General features: G+C 46.7%; 1 long non-coding RNA gene across 2 annotated transcripts; it reads left to right on the top strand.

The window, feature by feature from the left end:
• The first annotated feature begins 9974 nt into the window (after positions 1-9974).
• LOC125746342 (uncharacterized) lies at positions 9975-18896 on the top strand. Of its 2 annotated transcripts, none has more exons than XR_007398945.1 (3): positions 9975-10100; positions 11710-11760; positions 14769-18896. It is a non-coding gene; the product is annotated as an uncharacterized LOC125746342 (long non-coding RNA). The 2 variants fall into 2 exon arrangements; XR_007398946.1 differs by having other exon boundaries at positions 9989-10246.
• The last annotated feature ends 1678 nt before the right edge of the window (positions 18897-20574 follow it).

The raw sequence follows: 20574 nt of genomic DNA, 5'->3' as shown, positions 1-20574 counted from the left end.
TCAGCAGGCAGTGTGGCCTGGTCCAGCAGGGGTCAACTGTGAGAAATTTATCTGCAGACTCATCAGCGTTACATCCCTGAATATCCTCACAGACTGATGCCTTAAACATTCCATCATACATCGCCCTACAAAACCCACATGGAAAGCGGATAAATAAATCTCTAGACTGACATTTAAACATATTACAGGATCTTTTCCTTGTAATGCTATTTCAGCTTGTTAGCATATATAATTCTCAGTTAAGATCTCAAGTACTGAGAGCCAGTGAAACATACTCTTTGTGTTACACCACAGGTACATGTAAACATACTCCATGTGGTACTCCACAGGTGCACATAAACATACTCTGTGTTACTACACATAAACCTACTCTGTGCTAGTTCACAGGTGCACATAAACACACAGTGTGTGTTACTCCACGGCTACACATAACCATGCTTTATGTCTAACTCCACAGGCACAAATAAACATACAGTACTCTGTGTATTACTTCACAGGTACACATAAACACATACTCCTTGTTACCCCATAGGCAAACATAAACATGGGCCGTGTATTACTCCACGTTTACATAGCACATACATCATACTGAATATATACTCCAAAGTCTCACTAGAGCCACCTGTCTGTGATTATTACAGACTCCCATGATGAGTGCTGATTCCCTCCATCCTCTGATCCACCGTGGTCCACCAGAGCAGATGGGCACATCCATACTCCATGTCTGTACCTCAGGACTACACCTCAGTGCAGCTGGCTTCATAAGAATGTTATGAAAAAGAATGTTGAGATGCAAATCGCTGCCCTGTGGCTCCGGCCTGGAATTAAGTAGGTCAGACGTGATGAGTGAACCTCGTTACCTTAACTGAAATGTGTCGCTTTTTGGAATGTCTTGATGCATCAACAAAGCCACACTGAATTACCTGACATCTAGCAAGGTTTCTTCATGTGAATGTGGGAATGTAGGGCATCAAAAAACAGGTCAGCTGTCACCTTCTGCATGTAGCTGCTGACTCAGACGTCCACAGAAGTGGGGAATGTAATGCACAGCAGCAGGTGGCGCTGTGCAGTCTGACCAGGGGTGGCTGGTGGGGAAGAGCTGCTGCACTCGCCTGCTGTGCAGTCTGACCAGGGGTGGCCGGTGGGGAAGAGCTGCAGGACTCGCCTGCTGTGCAGTCTGACCAGGGGTGGCCGGTGGGGAAGAGCTGCAGGACTCGCCTGCTGTGCAGTCTGACCAGGGGTGGCCGGTGGGGAAGAGCTGCAGGACTCGCCTGCTGTGCAGTCTGACCAGGGGTGGCCGGTGGGGAAGAGCTGCTGCACTCGCCTGCTGTGCAGTCTGACCAGGGGTGGCCGGTGGAGAAGAGCTGCAGGACTCGCCTGCTGTGCAGTCTGACCAGGGGTGGCCGGTGGGGAAGAGCTGCTGCACTCGCCTGCTGTGCAGTTGCCTGATGGTGGCGCCCCTTTAATCTCATTGGCTGTGCCTGTGATTTTATGAGCATGTTTATAAGTCATTGGTGGATGGGCAACAATGTTCTTAAACATGCTGCCCATCTGAGCGACATCTGCAGCCTCTGTGACCCGCATGTCAATAACAGTCCCTGAAAACCTCCCTGCTGATGGAGGAAACCCATCCATCCATCCATCCATCCATCCATCCATCCATCCATCCATCCATCCATCCATCCATCCATCATACATCCATCCATCCATCATCCAGCCACTTACTCTGCTTAGGGGGTAACCCAGGGCACAAGGCAGGATGGGCCACTCCTTGGATGGGATTCCAGGAGTCACACATAATAATAATAATAATAATAATAATAATAATAATAATAATAACAACAATAAAAATATAATAATAATAATAATAATAATAAGAGCTTTTACAGCACTTTGTTGATCCCCATGGGGAAACACTCTTTAAGCCTCCCCCCAACTTCCACTCCATAGCTGAGAGCACGCTGGCTGTGAAGGGCAGCCGCCCACAGCAGCTCCCAGGGACCTGTGGCTTAAGAGCCTCACTCAACGAGCAACAGATGTGCTGAGGCTGGAGCTCGAACCCGTGCCCGTCTAATCACAGGCACAGAGGCTCACGCCACTCAGCCACACGCTGCCCCCTAATCATATTTACCACACACACATGGTAAATATGCAGCATCAAAATGCATCCTCACAGACCTCACCGTACCAGGGACGCGACATTCCCACCCAGCCCTCCCAAAACACACCCAGAGAGTCAGCAACCAGAGTGAAGTAACAAAAGCGTGTATCCAAACTCTCAGGCTTAACATGAATCAGAAGCACACTGGTGAGGTCACACTTCTGAGGTATATCACATACAATGGTGAGGAATGCAGAACTAACTTCCAAACTTTCAGATTTACACAGACTTACAATGCAGAGGGCAATTCCCCTCTGCTACCTCCAACAGCAGCGCCACCTGTTGGCTAGGAGAAATACTAATGATTCTCTTACTATCAGAATGGTTGTTTTTGTTCAGTTGAGTGTCTGTTTTCTCATGCTGCAAACTGATTTATTCATCCTTTGAGATTAGCAAATGGGGTGTTAATGAGTCGAGGCGGGGGTGTTAGCGTGTCACGTTAAACGAAGGATAATGAACTGGTTAATTAATCCACAACTTCTTGTCATCCTTGACGTAAACCATTGTTTTTTTTTATCTTTACAGCGGTTTAATTCTGTCTTTTGCAATTAGTCCTGAAAAAAATATAAGGGCAGTGGAAATGCCTGCCCTGGGGACAGGGTGTCAGGGTGGTGGGGCTAGAGGACTGCTGGCTGTCGGGGCCCTACCCTCACGTGGGACCCTGGCTTCTCCCTATGTTGGGGGCAGTTAGCATTTCATTTGATGAATGACGTACCAGACAGATGGTACTATCCGGAGGCAGAAACCGAGCTTGAAGGGACCTCTGACCTTTAACGTTTAACCCTTGGGAAGGTCAGGTCAAGGACAATCTTCAGCCTTCTAGGCTGTCCTAAGAAGACCTCCGGTGTTCCAGGTGCACCCACAGCATCAGGTTGTGATCTTCAGCAAATAGACGCCAGCTTGAGAGTCGCGTCGTGTTTGAAGGGTGGTTACTGGTTAGATGCTGGTGACCTTCTGGATGACCATATAGTGCCCCCCCCCCCACCACTTCCAGGCCAGACCAGTAGCTGAAGGCCCCCCCCACCACTTCCAGGCCAGACCAGTAGCTGAAGGCCCCCCCCACCACTTCCAGGCCAGACCAGTAGCTGAAGGCCCCCCCCACCACTTCCAGGCCAGACCAGTAGCTGAAGGCCCCCCCCACCACTTCCAGGCCAGACCAGTAGCTGAAGGCCCCCCCCACCACTTCCAGGCCAGACCAGTAGCTGAAGGCCCCCCCCCCACACACAATGCAGTAGCGGATAAATGCGTCACTGTAATATCTGATGGTGAAATACCAGAGTAAAGCATACAGTAACGTAAATATCAGTTAGCATAGTGCATGCTAATGCCGTTTGCTAAGTCTGCAGGCTTCTGCAGTGTTGGCACCGTTTTTGTACAAATCACGCCTGTCCTCGCTCTGATAGTGCTGCAGTCTTTGGTGGAGGGTGAGGTGTAGGAAACAAAGCTTTAATCTCATTGGTCTAAAAGTGGCTTTGGCTGGCCGCTGTGACCAGTCATTTAAGTGTGGATCAGCAGCTGCTTGTACTAGAGCCATAAGCCCCAGCTTAGTGAGTCACCCAGCAGTAGAAAAGAGCGGCTGGGGATACAAACGTTACAAAGAGCAGAACTGAACCAGCATACTGTAAGCAGGACTGCTGTCCCCCCCCCTGCCCCCCCCGCCAAGCCAAAAAGGCATTTTCATACCCATGTTCCTCACATTCATGTGTTCTGTCAAATGATCAGAGCTGATTTGGCACCTATACCTATGTGTCCGGCACACGTGGGCCTGCTCTGCCCCAGTGGAGAAGGTTCCGGCACCCCAGCCCCATGGTGAATCACTTGAAGTGCCAGTCCGGACAGGAAGACCTTGTAAAATTGGGACTCGCTGCCGGATTGCAGTATCTTCTTCATGTTTAATTCAGCTGCTGGGATCCTCATGCAGGAAGAAGCAGAAAATGGCAGCTGTCATTCTCCATGACTTGTCCACCTACCTTCCCTTCTCCCCCACCCTTTCTCTTCTTCTCCCCCTCGCTAACTGGTCCCTCTCTCCCTGATCTCCTTCTCCTCCTCCCTGACTGGCCCATCTCACCCTAATTTCCCTTTTGCCCTCCCTGAATGGCCTCCCTCCTCTATCAGCCCATCTCCGCCTGATCTTCTGCCCCTCCTTGACCAACCTCCCCCTGATCTCCTTCCCTCCCTGACCAGCCTCCCTCCCCCGATCTCCTTCTCTCCCTCCCTGACTGACAAACCTCCCTTCCCCCTGTCTCCCTGTCCCTCTCCCTGAAATCGTCCTTCTCCCTCGCCTCCATCTCTGTATTGGACTGCGCTGAAAAGAGTTTCTAATTTAACCAAGGTGATGAATTACCAGATGCAGCTGGAGCTGACCCTCCATTACGAGTGACCTTCCCATGTTGTTAAGCTGGCTTAGAATATTAATGCTTAAAAACATATTGTGGTTTTATGCTGTTAGCCAAATGCGGCAAATCCACAGTCCTGCTGCTATTGTGAGATATGGAAGTATGACTTCCTCTGAGTACAATGTACAGTTCAGAGCTCAGAGTACAGAGGCATTTAAACTGCAATATAACATACAAGTCATCTGTAGAGCAGCGGAGATGCTAACACAGAATGCAGATGCCTGTGCATTCAGGGCTGGGAGCTCAAACTGCCGCCTGACTCATAAAGCAGGAGAGGAGGCCAAGGTGAGAAGAGTGACCCATATAAAGTTCATAGGTACAACACAGTCTCAGCTTCTCTCGCCATTTGCATCACCTCCACTCTAAATTTACCTTTAATTCATTTAAATTTTAATTTAAAAATATTTTTAATTGCCCTTTTACTGCTTTTTAATCTATTACTTGTTTCATTTAATTATTATTTTTACTACCTAATTCTTATGTCTTGTATGCAAGTTTTCAACTTATTTTTATTAATGTTTTACTACAGTATGTATGCAGTACTTGATAATCCATTATTCCCTTGACTGGAAAGCACTTTGGGTGAACTGATGTTGCATTTTAAATGTGCTGCACACACAGAATTGACTTGACTTGATAAATAACCGAACAAAACAGAAGATGCTTGGCATTTTAAGCTTTTTCATTGCATTGTCAGATTTTTATAAAACTGAGGTTATCCTTGTGGGGACTAAAAAAAGTCCCCATGAGGTAAAAGGTTAATGTGTTATTATTACATTCTGGGGAAATCTGGTCTCCACACTTACAGATGCAGACACGTATTTGCACTCATATCTTTCTGGGGACCATCCATTCATTTCTCTTGGCAAAACTCCCCCAATCCAGCCCTAATCCTAACCATTAGTAACCAAACAAAATACGGGACTTTTGAGACAGGAGGTTTTACTGAGGGATGACACAGTATGGGGGCCACCACAGCACCTCATTTCCTGTTCCTCATTGTCTCTGTTTCCCTTCAGAGTACCTATGGAAAAGATGCTGTGTGCTTCTCCCATTTGATCACTTGCCTGATTCCATCTGGACCTGAGCTCACAGACGGCCTATAGTAACCCCAGCATCTGGGCCCGCTACTCCATCTGCTCACAGACGGCCTACAGTAACCCCAGCATCTGGGCCCGCTACTCCATCTGCTCACAGACGGCCCACAGTAACCCCAGTATCTCGACCTGCTACCCCATCTGCTCACAGACGACCTACAGTAACCCCAGTATCTGGGCCCACTACCCCATCTGCTCACAGACGGCCTACAGTAACCCCAGCATCTGGGCCCGCTACCCCATCTGCTCACAGACGGCCCACAGTAACCCCAGTATCTGGGCCCACTACCCCATCTGCTCACAGACGGCCTACAGTAACCCCAGTATCTGGGCCCACTACCCCATCTGCTCACAGACGACCTACAGTAACCCCAGCATCTGGGCCCACTACCCCATCTGCTCACAGACGGCCTACAGTAACCCCAGTATCTGGGCCCACTACCCCATCTGCTCACAGACGACCTACAGTAACCCCAGCATCTGGGCCCGCTACCCCATCTGCTCACAGACGGCCTACAGTAACCCCAGCATCTGGGCCCACTACCCCATCTGCTCACAGACGGCCTACAGTAACCCCAGTATCTGGGCCCGCTACCCCATCTGCTCACAGACGGCCTACAGTAACCCCAGCATCTGGGCCCGCTACCCCATCTGCTCACAGACGGCCTACAGTAACCCCAGCATCTGGGCCCGCTACCCCATCTGCTCACAGACGACCTACAGTAACCCCAGCATCTGGGCCCGCTACCCCATCTGCTCACAGACGGCCTACAGTAACCCCAGCATCTGGGCCTGCTACCCCATCTGCCCGGAAACAGCCAATAGTAACCCCTGCATGTGGGCCCGTCTTTAATAAGATGATTTAGTAACACTTTTTATGAATGCCATGTCCATATTAATCTATAAACACATTCATAACACATTATAATGTGTTAAAACAGCATCATAAACATGGCTATAAATATTCATAAAGTTATCTATAATGCGCATTAGATAAGAGCTTCATTGGAGCCTATGAAGTATAATAAAACTATAGTGACTGTCAATAGAAGTTGCTGTAATGCTTTATTAATTTTTACACTGAGCATTATGAAGGTATCTATAATGCATTATGAAGGTATCTATAATGCATTATGAAGGTATCTATAATGCATTATATGTGACAGCTTCAAGTAAAGTGTTACCAATGATTCTAACCGTTCATTACCTGCTGTCGATGCCCTCTGGAATGTGCCTGCTGTACTATTAAGGACATTCCTACACATCATCTTTCTGTGGTTTGTCATTACTGGTGTCAGGGAATAATCTTCATTTTCCTCTACACTGGCTAATCGGCCTCGCTTCTGCTTTATCCTCTCTGCTAAGTCTGCCTGGAAATGCTTTTGCCACGATCCGCTAAGCTAAAATTTAGGTGATGGATGGATCGACTGGGCTGGAGTGGGTTTGGGCCCATGAAGAACTGGGCCCATTTCCGGTGTGAGCGCCCAGTGGGCCGAGGATGCCACCTCAACACTTTCAGAGACACTTTTGTGGGCGGGCACAGCGTGTGATAAGATGGAACCTGGGGCTCTTGAGGAGGCGTGGAACACTCTGCGTGGTAGGTAAGGGCCGTACTCCGTAAATGAACAGTCTTACATTCAAATCTGGTCTCAGTGTTGGTCGTGTGAGTGCCTTTGCGTGCATATAAATGTAGCAGTCACATTCGTCCAAAGTGACATATACTGTAAGCAAGGCAAACAGTACATTACAAAAATACAGCAGTCAAGGAGTGAATTAGACATAAGTGCAGCTAGGCTGAGCTTCCAGTGAACGCCAAGATAGACGTGTAAGTAGTACTGGGGCAGAACCTGCAAGAGTCACACAATACAAAGCAAATGGGATGACATGTCAGTAGCATATTATAAATGAGGGCGATCATAATTATATTTTTATGTTCTAGTAGGGTGCTTGCTGAAAAAAAACCACATTCACAATTACCGGAGCAGTTTGGAAGTGCGGGTCGATCCTCGGTTCCGGTGGGTTCCGGTGGGTTCAGTTCAGTGTGTCAGCAGATATCGCAGGTGCAGACGCCTCAGACCGGTGACAGTGGCACAGCGGCACTCAGTGCTCTCAGCTGTGTGAAAGAGGCAAGGCTCGCATTACGCCGCTCAACAAAATGTGACTTTTTGTTACACAGATCAAAATAGATGAATCTGACAGTATTTTTTGTACTGAATTCAAATCTAAACATAATTCACACAAGGATTTTCAGGAGTACACAATTAAACCTTAATTTATACATATATTTACAGTATATGTGCTCTACTTAGGGGCAGTGGTGCAGTGGTTAGCACTGTTGCCTCACACATCTGGGACCCGGGTTCGAGTCTCCGCCTGGGTCACATGTGTGCAGAGTTTGCATGTTCTCCCCACGTTGTCGTGGGGTTTCCTCTGGGTACTCTGGTTTCCCCCCACAGTCCAAAAACATTCTGAGGCTAATTGGAGTTGCTAAATTGCCCATAGGAGTGCATGTGTGAGTGAATGGTGTGTGAGTGTGCCCTGCGATGGGCTGGCCCCCCATCCTGGGTTGTTCCCTGCCTCGTGCCCGTTGCTTCCGGGATAGGCTCCGGACCCCCCGCGACCCAGTAGGATAAGCGGTTTGGAAAATGGATGGATGGATGGATGTGCTCTACCTGCCCTCAGGAACATTTCTCTTAAGAGTCCAGCGGAAGCCAGTGACCATACTGGGACTCCACATGCACTGATGTTTTTCCATATTAGACAGAGAACAGGACTTGTGTCCAAATGTGTTACACCCTGTAAGCTCTGGCAAAACAGAATTACTGTACAGTGCTCCGCGTCCTCCAGTGCTCCGCGTCCTCCAGTGCTCCGCGTCCTTCAGTGAGGCTCTAAAAAATGTTCAAAAACAGAAATAAAATATTTTTTCCTAATTTACTCTTAATTATGCCCATAGATTCTTAAATAATTATTTGCTATAAATATAGGCTAAAAATAACACCACAGCAAAATTCGACATGAAAGACACCCATTAATTGTTCTATGGAAAACATCTTTGCTGACCAGTTTTATGTGAAATACCCTATTGTAAACATTTTATGATAAGTACTGTATAACAACATTTTTCTCAAACAGCTTATGTGATGTGACATTTTTTAAGTTATTTCTGTGATCAGCATCACAAAGTCTCTCTGCCACTAAAAATGATAAAGGAAATAAACACCTTGTAGGCTGGTGTCATGAGTCCAGCTAAAGGGAGCTGAATCTCAGTTTAAATTCAGCTGGATCTTTGGGTGCAAGTTAAATAAAGACCTAGAAATAATAGCAAAAAAAATCACACTCTACACTCTACAGCATATATTGTCATTGATTTACGGGAAGCATGTCGGGTGATGGACACATTTTGGCAGTGAGCCGTCATAAACATCTTATTACGCTGAAGACGGCCACAACGCATCTATAACAATTAAATAGTGTAAAACAATTAATTCTTAATTTGGGACATAATGTTCTAGCATTAGAGGAGAGAAGGGGTCACTGTGAACAGAAATATATTTATTATATTCATCTACCGCTGATTCGCCCTCTGTGAATTAACCGTGAAGCTGGCAAGATACAGTATTTACAGCCATAGAGTCAGGTGAGCTTTCATTTAAATGAAGGTGTGAGTTTGACTCCTAAGAATGCATATACCACTGGACATGGTGTGGGCAGAAAGAAAAAGACCTAAAATGGCAGTAATTTTACATATCAAAATCCATTCATCCATCCATTTTCCAAACCGTTTATCCTACTGGGTCGCAGGGGGTCCGGAGCCTATCCCGGAAGCAATGGGCACGAGGCAGGGAACAACCCAGGATGGGGGCCAGCCCATTACAGAGCACACTCACACACCAGTCACTCTCACATGCACTCCTATGGGCAATTTAGCAACTCGAATTAGCCTCAGCACGTTTTTGGACAGTGGGGGGAAACCGGAGTACCCGGAGGAAACCCCACGACGACATGGGGAGAACATGCAAACTCCACACACATGTGACCCAGGCAGAGACTCGAACCCAGGTCCCAGAGGTGTGAGGAAACAGTGCTAACCACTGCACCACCAAAATAACAGCACTGCAAATGTCAAAATAACAAATATAATTTCAAAGTAATAAACCGGTGTTTGTGTGTTGCCCTGTGCTATTGTGCAACCAAACTGCTAACAGCCCAGATGTTGTTTAGTGTAGCTTTGGCGAACATAGACATCCTACACAGTGGGACTGGGCGTTTACTGGATTTCAGAGGTTTGGAGCACTGCAGTGTATGTCCCACAGGAAGCAAAGAACATCATCCAGTATGTTAGTGCATTTCTCCTCTGATCGAGTTACTCCTGTCACTGCCCTTGGACTACGTTCATCATAGCCGGGTGTGCTGGTTTCAGCTGCAACAACAGGGTTCCTGACAAAGGTAAAGGCTTCTTTAGAATTCCAAAGAATTCCTGAGGAGACATGAAGTTCTGTCTAATTAGCACTGACAACAATGGTTGCAGAACATCCCAAGAGTGGATATAACTGAAAAGAATCAAACGCCGTCAGAGTTTGTGGAGATCAGTGGTAAGAATAACGCTAAACTTGCTGTTGTTTCTGTGTGTTCGTTTCTGTAAATGGCAGCATTGATCTTCGTCTTTATTAGCATGCAGCCGCATCTCATGAACCCCATTCTGTTCATGGTTATGGCAACTGATGTAACCTAATGGGAAGACAAGTAATTTCATACCTTTTGTGGCACATACGTTATGAGCTGATGACATAAAATTCTTTGGTTTTAAAAATATGAAGTGGAAAGAAATCTTAAAAGCCGTTCCTGTTCTATCATGAGAGCAAACCAGCTGCTATGCATGACAGAGGCAATACTGACTGAACATGGGACACAGCAGTGAGAGCCTGTCAGCAGCACAGGCATCAAAAGAGAAGCACAGAAAGCAACAGGTACAGCAACAGTGCTTTCAAGCGAATGAAAGCCACACATCCAGGGAAGCTGGATACAGGCACTGAAGAGGAAGAAGGCAGGGACAAAATATTTTGGTGTATTCATGGGAAAAAAAACCATATTCGCAATTACCGGAGCAGTTTGGAAGTGCGGGTCGATCCTCGGTTCCGGTGGGTTCCGGTGGGTTCAGGTCAGTGTGTCAGCAGATATCGCAGGTGCAGACGCATCAGACCGGTGACAGTGGCACAGCGGCACTCAGTGCTTTCAGCTGTGTGAAAGAGGCAAGGCTCGCATTACGCCGCTCAACAAAATGTGACTTTTTGTTACACAAATCAAAATAGATGAATCTCACAGTATTTTCTGTACTGAATTCAAATCTAAACAGAATTCACACAAGGATTTTCAGGGGCACACAACTAAACCTTACTTTATACATATATTTACAGTGTATGTGCTCTACTTGTATTTTCTTATGAGTTTATTATTTTTTTTCACCCCTGAAATGCATGGAATCAATGTTGCTCTTATAGCGAGTCGTTGCTTTTCTTATGTGGAGGCTGGGGAGAAATCAACAGTACTGCTTAAAGTAGGTCATTTGTTAATTCTGGAATAATGAAGGGTTTTGGGAAAACACTCACAAATCTCACTCGTTCTTTACCTACATTGTTTGTTATCTTGCTCGTTATTCGCTAAGATCGATCGCTTTCGGGAAACGCACCGCAGAGAGGTGTAGTGAATTCATCAGGAACTGTGTCTCTGGAATGGTCTGAAGGATTGCATGCATGCTGTGTGATCTCCACAGCCCATACATGCACACCCTTCTCTGCCTGGACACACTCTCCCTGTCTTCATTTTCATTTCCTTCATCATTCATAATGAGCCTCTTTGTTCATCTCATTGACTCCTCTTCGCACTGCTAAGATTTCAGCACATCTTCGTGCTTTCTGTGTGCCTCCTGTTACCATGATTTCCCCATTAGCCCGACTCCATGTGACTCAAACTCAGTCAGGTTTAGTCGTGTTAGATGCTCGGTCCCACGATACCTGCTCATTCATTCGCATGATGTTTGCTGGTTCACATTTCGCAGAACAAGCTGCCACAAGCCCCTTGAGGAACGAGCTTCTTTGGAACAGCTTCAGTAAGTATCCAGCTGTATGAATGGATACGGTATGAGCCTTTGTAAGGCATGTGGATGTTCCCGATAACAGCCGTTGCCTCACAAATAAATCATGTAAATAAATTCCCTGGGACGGCAGTGACGGGCCTGGCAGGCTCACATAGATCGTTATTTAAATCCTGTTAATCTCTCATTCAGTGCAATTTGATTTTCTCCTGCCCCCCTCTTAATTTTCATTTCATGTGTCACTGTATGATGGATAATCTACAGGCTAAATGAGACAGAAAGTAAAACACACTTGACCGTAGGAGAATCCCGCCCCGCAGGCCAGGCACACTTTCCGAGTAGGGAGGACGGCCCAGCAATGTCGTGCCAGTATCTTTCTGAATCCCAGGCACCCCCCCCTCCTAGGTCATAGTGGACCTTAATCCAAAGGGTGTTGGGAAACCGGCTGTGGGAGGCTCATCAGATCCATGTCTTCACAGAGACTCTTTGAAGAGAGACCAAGAAGTGCTCTCAGTGGTCTTTGTGCTCTCAGTGGTCTTTGTGCTCTCAGTGGTCTTCGTGCTCTCAGTGGTCTTCGTGCTCTCAGTGGTCTTAGCACAGTGAGTTTCCGGGGACCAGCTGTCCATGGGTGACGGGTTAGGGGGTGGGGCCCCAAATATATTAAGCACTACTGACTTAATGCAAGTCACGGAAGGAGAAGTGCAGCCCCAGCAAGCAGCTGAGCACAGGCAAGATCTCCTGTAAAATTTCACCTCATCCTATGACAGAATGACATTAGCAGTGTTTTTAAACCAAGCAAGGTGACAGTAAGACATGCTTATAAATCTTAAACATATAAAATTTGGCTCCCATTCCAGGGTTTGCTGGCCTCCACGGTCGAGTTCTTCACCTCCACAACCGTGCATTTCAAAGCATATTCAGTAATGCATGGCTTGTCGTGCATTAACCCTTACTTCCCAGGAAACTACAGAAAAAAGGAAAAATCACAGCTATGTGCTGAGTAAGAACTGAACTGAGGACCCAGATGCTTTGTCTCGCCTTGAGAGCAAAACTAAATTCCAGCAAATGCATATATTTTACTTTAATGAACACAGTGTGACTCGAGGTGGGAATAGGAAACAGGACACCCTGAAATGACTCTTCAGAGCTTCTAAAGTAGCACAAAACAAGGTTTTCCTCAGCTGTTCACATCAAGGTCTATGAGGATCCCCCTTTTCAGGAGGTCTCTGTGAAAACAGTCTGCCTGCTGCCTTTAAAGTGACTGCTAAACCACCCAGAGGGACTTTAGCAGACAACCACATTTATTTCACATCTATTTAGCCTTTCATGGTACACTGCTCACAAATACATGCTTTATCTGTTAATAATGTTAATTTGTCAAAGTTATAAGGGCGTATAGAGAAGGTCTTGCCGACCCCTGCCCTCATCATGACTGTGACAATTATCCAGAGGTCCATGTATTAATGCAGCAGCCAAAAGTGAGAGGAAGACCAGGGCTGGGGTTACGTGGCCATTCCGTCAATAACTCAAGCTTCTATAGAACAAAATTAAGACTCAAATTGCATTTTAAGTAAATGGATTACATGTTTTGTGTTTAAGTAGAAGAATGTATAATTTCTTCAACAAGCAGCTCGGTGGTGCCCTTGTGGAGGCATAAAACATAAAATGGAATGTGGGAGAAGACATGACACAGATCAGCCATCCTCAGTGACTGCTCTCACCCGGTACTCACATTCAGAATGGGACTCTACACCAGGCAGGGTCTTACTGAAGCTGCTTCGAGATATGAACAGTGTTTAATTAGACCTCTTTGAGATTGGAGCTTGGGGGCTTAGGGGATGTAGCCTCTGGAGGCCTTGGGCTGTCATCTCTGCAGGCCTCGAGTTCTCATCTTTGGAGGCCTTGGGCTGTCATCTCTGAAGGCCTCAAGTTGTCATCTCTGAAGGCCTTGAGTTGTCATCTCTGGGGGCCTCAAGTTGTCATCTTTGGAGGCCTTGGGCTGTCATCTTTGGAGGCCTCGAGTTGTCATCTCTGAAGGCCTTGAGTTGTCATCTCTGGAGGCCTTGGGCTGTCACCTCTGGCCTCCTGTAGCACCAGATGCTTCTTCTCCTTTATGTGATGCTATGGCACAAGCAGGACTATTAGGATTTAGTGATCGATTCTCTATGAATATACTGATTTCCCAGTGTGTTGGGTCTCATTGTCATTTTCCCAGAATACAATCATGTTTGGTCATATTTGCCTTTTAGAATTCAGTGATTAATTGTGATTATTGACACACCACAGCACACAGTGCACAACAACGAAATGTGTTCTCTGCATTTAACCTATATGTGACATAGCAGGGGGCAGCTAATTCAGCGTCCAGGGAGCAGTGCTTGGGGGCGGCACCTTGCTCTGGGTGCCTTGCCAGTTAGGGATTTGAACCTGCAATCTTTCAATTACAAGTGTGCTTCCCTAACCATTAAGCCACCATTGCCTACTTGGTTTCTGAATCTGGTCCTTGGGGACTCACAGCCGGTCCACATTTTTGCTCCCTCCCATCTCCCGGGAAAAACAAACATGGACTGACTGTGGGTCCCCAAGGACTGGGTTGGGAATCACTGCTCTGTGGTGTTCTTCATGTTCTAGTATTTTCCATAAAGAGTCACAGAATATGCCATATTCTCAACACTCTCGCCTTCGTTGTGGCTCTGCCAGGTACCAGTGTGATGCATTTCTTGATAGCTCAATCCTTTGTTAGTTATAATTATTTCAAGAAATAAAACTGCTCAAGTTGAAGTCACCAGTCCTGTGGTCCTCACAGTGTGGAACCTCTCAGTTTCTGCGTATCCTGCTTTCGCTGGTTTCCTGTCCACAGTGGAGATCTTAACTGAGGATGTCAAGGTGCTGCAGTATGCCTGAGAACACAATCAATGCTTCATTGTAAACCCCTTCTCGTATTCCTAGGGTATGATTAGGGTTATGGTAAGGATAAGCGTTAGGGGTTAATGTTGGGTTTACAGTTAGTATCTCATTCACAGTGCTCGAACTGGATCAGTCAAGATCTGCAGGAGGAGCCATGCAGAAGGAGGAGAACACGCAAGGACGGAGAGAGACTGGGAGCTCGGCTTTCCGGCTGCATTGCACCCAGGAGACCTCGGTCCTCCAGATGAGCTGAGAGCAGCTCTCACTGGCCTATCAGCATGTCAGAGAGACCAAAGACAAGCTCTTACCTTAGCACAAAAAGTCATGGTCGCCTGGCAACTGAAACCCTCTCCCCCTCCAGTCCTCCATTTGCAGATCTGCTCCCTTGGAGAACATAACTAAACTCTTAATGTATGTATTACTCTTTCAACCTTCAGGAATAATCAGAGGTTCACAACAGGCATCAGATCAGCGCCCTGATGGATTGCCCCCCCGTGGGTGCGGAGCTGGGGGGTGGTCACTGCTGTTTTTAGCCTCCCTGTTTCTAGTAACCAGAAACAATGCAGTTGGAATGACACCTGCATGATCCGAAATGCTCATTCATCTGATTCATGTTCAATTCATTTCTAAAATTCTACAACCAGCTACTATTCATGAAATGTCACTTTATTAAATTTAAGCCACAGACATATACTTTTGCTGTGTGAATATGAACATGTGCAGTAGGTTTTATTACCCAGGTTACCTGTAGCTGGCTTGGGGTCCTGAAGATCATGTGACCCGGTTTCTGTGCCGATGCAGGCAGCAGTGCTGCAGCTGGTGAGCTGGGAGAAAACAAATTGCTTCCAGAAATAGATGAATATATTGCTAGAAAGCGGCTCCAGGATCCTGGGCACTGTCACTTTCTCAATTCACCTTCCGATGTCTGAGCCTGTAACTGTCACTGCCACCACTGCAGGAGTAAAGAAGCCACAGAGCGTAAGGGCCCCTAGCGACCAGTCAGAGCTAACGCAGTGTGGCCTTTAGGGGTCCCTCTCCAAAGAGCGTAAGGGCCCCTAGCGACCAGTCAGAGCTAACGCAGTGTGGCCTTTTGGGGTCCCTCTCCAAAGAGCGTAAGGGCCCCTAGCAACCAGTCAGAGCTAACGCAGTGTGGCCTTTAGGGGTTTTTTCCTCCTCACCCTTCTAAAGCTCCACCTCCTCTTTCTCCTGCTCCTCGTTTTCCTCTTCTCTTCCTGCTCTTTCTCCTCCTTCTACTCATCCTTCTCCTCATTTTCCCTCTCATATTCCTCCTTTTTCTCCTCCTTCTACTCATCCTCCTCTTTCTCTTGCTCCTCCACCTCATTTTCCTCCTCCTCTTTCTACTTCTCTTCCTTCTATTGTGCCACCTTCTTCTTCATCATCATTTTCCTCTTCCTGTCCTCCTTTCTCCTACTTGTACTCTGCCTCCTCTTTCTCCTGCTCCTCCTTCTCCTCATTTTCCTTCTCCTTCTTCTACTCTTCCTCCTCTTTTTACTATTTATCCTCCCCCGTCCCCTCCGGTTTCATGCCCCTCTGAATGTCAGCATTGGTCCTCCTTGTTGTGGCTCCCTGTGTTGCATGTTGCTGGGCCCATGTTCCCTGCTGGCAGTTGGTGAGTGAGAGCCTCCCACAGATTGGGAGGGGACAACTGCATCAGGACTGCCACCACATGCCTGCGTGGTCCTGATGAGGGCACTCAGCCAACACATCTGGACTAATTAGACTATGTGGTTCCTCTGAACTCAGACTAAAGAGGCAGGGGCTGAGTGTGCCAAAGGGAGACTGGCCCAGTTAAGCTGCCCCATGGGCGGAGTAAGGTTCTGAATGCCCCCCAGCTCCCTCTCCTCAAGGGTGGGGTCAGACAGAGTGGCACTCGCTGTCAGGGGGAACAGGGAGTGGGGGGGCGAGGCTCTCTTAAGGTGCCTACATTCGCTGGTGCCTACATTCCACTCCTCTGAGACTCTGCAATGTCCACTCCTCTGAGACTCTGCAATGTCCACTCCTCTGAGACTCCACAGTGTCCACTCCTCTGAGACTCTGCAGTGTCCACTCCTCTGAGACTCTGCAGTGTCCACTCCTCTGAGACTCTGCAATGTCCACTCCTCTGAGACTCTGCAGTGTCCACTCCTCTGAGACTCTGCAATGTCCACTCCTCTGAGATTCTGCAATGTCCACTTCTCTGAGACTCCGCAGTGTCCACTCCTCTGAGACTCCGCAGTGTCCACTCCTCTGAGACTCCACAGTGTCCACTCCTCTGAGACTCTGCAATGTCCACTCCTCTGAGACTCTGCAATGTCCACTCCTCTGAGACTCCACAGTGTCCACTCATCTCAGTCAAGTTCCCCGGAGCCCGCCCCCCCTCTGCCGCAGGGAGTGGCCTGCTGGGGAATGACAAGCTCCCCCATAATCACATTACAGCTAAATTACTCCCCATGTTATAATTGCATTCAGCGGACGGCTGTGGCCGGGGCTGCATTCATCCTTTAAATGTAATAATCTCACCCTCTTAATCTGTGGGATATTTCACTGAAGCCTTTTAGCTGGTCCCCAGGCAGAAGGACAGCAGCAGGGGGGGGAATCTCCCCTGCAGAGAGGAACTGCTCTAGCTCTAGCCTTCATCATCAGGAGTGGGCACAAATATAGATCACAAATTCTGATGAATTATATCATCTATCCATCCATAATCCATACCCCCATCCATCCATCTTTCAACTGCCTGTCCTGGGCAGGATTGCAGAGAGTCTGAAATGTCTCCCAGATAGAACTGACCAGAGGAAGCCCTGGATGGAATGGCGGTCCATCACAGGGCGTGGGACACCCTGGACGGGATGCCAGTTCATCATGAATATGTAATATAGTACAGCAAATAGCAAAAATAGCAATGATCCAAAAATTAGATAGTGGCATTCCACCCAGGATGCTTTATTGAGACAAGCTCCAGTCTTACCCTGGTGATGATTTCACAATAACCTTGTAATGGTTGGGTGGATGACTAGTTAATTGTGCTGAAGGGCAATACACAGTCAAGAATGGAGGATAATTCTTCCACAAGATCAAATCTGGCAACCACAGCTGGAGAAACCCTCTGGGATTCATGGAAAATGGGAGAAACAGGTGGTGTGTTGGGCAGGCATGGAGCAGCAAGGGGCCTGGCTTGGGGTTTGAAGGCAGTGTGTATGAGCTTCCCCAGGGTGTGGCCTTTACAGACGGGCGCTAATCACTTTTCTAGCCTTGTGGGGAAGGAAATAGCATCACCAATTAGCTTAATGAAGATCATTACTGCACTCTCTTGCATGGAGAGCCAGACACCAATCTCACAGACAAAAGCCAATGAAAATATATAACAAAAGCACATGACAGGAAAGCACTACTTTGTCTCGCCAGAATGGCCTTTCATCTCCTTATACACGCTTTCATCTGCACCACCTTCCCGTTAATTACAGCGGTAAATGAGGGAGTTCCAGTTGGAGCGTAATGTGAACAGTATTGTTCTTGTTTTGGGTTAGCGCTGCGCTTATTGAGGTGCATTCCTGTGTAAGAAAAGTCCTTAATTCACCATAAATAAATCATAAATCAACTGTAATTTTTTAATGGCAATGTTGTGATATTGTGTGAACACATTTGAAGCTGAAAGCTGCTTTTCACTCTGGACAGACTCACTGGCTTATTTTGGTTAACTGCATACTTAATGATGCTGATTAGAGTATTTAATGAATTCTGGCTTGAAAGTGCACTTTTCTGATCTGCCACAAAAAGTCATTGTCACATAACGGTGGGAATGTTTGTTTATTAAAGAGCAAAGTGTTTCTAAACCATTTTGCATTGAAGTTCAGTATCATTATTTTAGATTGGCGTTGGAGTCATTCTTTAATTGGAGGTGGTCTGTGGCTACGTGGTATCGGACCCTATGCCTGTGATCAGAAAGTTGCTTGTTCAAATCCCAGTGTTGGCAGACTAATGTGCCCCATGAACCATCTGCCATACCTCCCTGACCCCACCAGATGGCGCCTCTGGTTTGCTTTAGACAAACCATGTACCAGTAGCCATAAAATCTACTGTGTTGGGGGTCTTCACAACAGCGTTTCTCCACTTCCGAAAAAACTTCCAGAACGACAAAGTGTGAGTGTGACCTGCTGAACCTGGGGTGCCACCTGTCCTGGTTTTCCCGGAATTCTCCTCTGTTTTGAGCAACTGTCCTGGAAAATTAATATTTTTTTCCCGGGACACAAATTGTAATGTTTGTTTGTGAAAATGTACATTGTAGCTTCAAATAAAAGTTTACTTGGTTTCCTTCTACCACTGTTCTTTGTCTTCCTGGTTATGCTTGTTCATGTACTTATGTGTCCATAAATGGTTAAAAGCAGGTAAACCACAGCGACGATGGGCCTTGTATATACTTTTATTTGATAAATATGAAGCTTACCTTGTTACATAGCAACTGCACAGGCAGTCGGTTTGCCGCGTGCATCCAAATCCACGACCCCATTGTGACTTAATTAAAATTGTTAGCTAGATGTAACATTATAAAAAAAATAGCATTACTTTGGTTTTGTGAAATGGGGAGATTGACGGGCGAGGAGGAAGAGAATCCCAGTGTCAAGGAAATAGGCGATTTACAACGTACAGCGCAGAGTGGGCAAGAGGGAAAACTTTTCCGAATGGGTAAAATGGACTTGTGGGGTTTTCCACAAAGCAGAATTCCCAGTTAGCTGGAAAACATAAATCAAACTTGAAAACTGTCCAATAGGAGGGGAGGTAAGCGACCTTCCTATTGGACAATCTTTATATTTGGCTTAAGGTAACCCCACCTCTCATAAAAAAATAACATGTCTGACTGGCCCTGAGGTGGCAAACCTAGTTGAACCCTGTGACATCATTTGGTCAGGTGACACAGCCCTTGCTAGGAGATGGATGCTTGGATGCGACGGTGAAAATGAATTCAGGAGAAAGCCTGCATATCGACATTGGTGTCATTGAGCTGCAAAGTGTGAGTTTGACCTGAAACCATGGAATACAAATGAAAATAACAAGTAATCAGAGGTCAGTTGTAATTAATCTCTCTGTAATTAAACTGCGGGAGGAGAAAAATACTCAGTTTAAATGAAGCTGAAAAGGAATTTTGTCTTGATTTTGTTAAATTTAACAATTACATGGAATATAAATAAAACCTCTTTTGATATTTGTGCAAACAAATGTAAGCGATAAAATGGAAATCCTTCCAGAACCTTCTGGCTGTGAGTGCATGTGGCTTGTATATGTACAATCACAGACACATAGAGTCCCCCAACCTCCCATCCAGTAGAAGGCCAGTGAGTTTGAGGCTATCCTGAGGTGTACAGGGCACCAGGCAGAAGATACCCTGGGTGGACTTGGTGGGGGGAGTTGAGGGTGCTGGTGGGAGAATTAGCCCCAAACCCTGCGAGATCATGGTGCCAAGCACTGCTAAAAAGTCAGCTTATGGCATGTTTGTATGCTAACATGAGGCTAGCAGTGGCTTTGGCATTTATAAATAACATATGTACAATATCATAAGCATGACACTGCTGTCCTGTTGCAGCATCCACTTCTACTGCTGTGTGATGATATGTCCGATCTCACCTCAGTAGGTGTCCAGGTATGACTGCTGATAAATCATGTCCTTCAGACAGTGTGCCAAATGTGATTGGTGATAGCTCACCTACTTGTGACAGTAAGCCAAATGTGATTGGTGATAGCTCACCTACTTGTGACAGTAGGCCAAATGTGATTGGTGATAGCTCACCTACTTGTGACAGTAGGCCAGGCGTGATTGGTGATAAATCACATACCTCTGACAGTGTCCCGGGCACGAATGGTGATAAATCATGACCCTCCTGTCAGTGTGCCATGTGTGATCAGTGATTAATCGCATACTTCTGACAGTGT

The sequence above is a fragment of the Brienomyrus brachyistius genome, chromosome 7 (assembly GCF_023856365.1).
Source record: "Brienomyrus brachyistius isolate T26 chromosome 7, BBRACH_0.4, whole genome shotgun sequence".
Taxonomy (NCBI): Eukaryota; Metazoa; Chordata; class Actinopteri; order Osteoglossiformes; family Mormyridae; genus Brienomyrus; species Brienomyrus brachyistius.
This window is presented reverse-complemented; position numbering and strand designations above follow the sequence as displayed.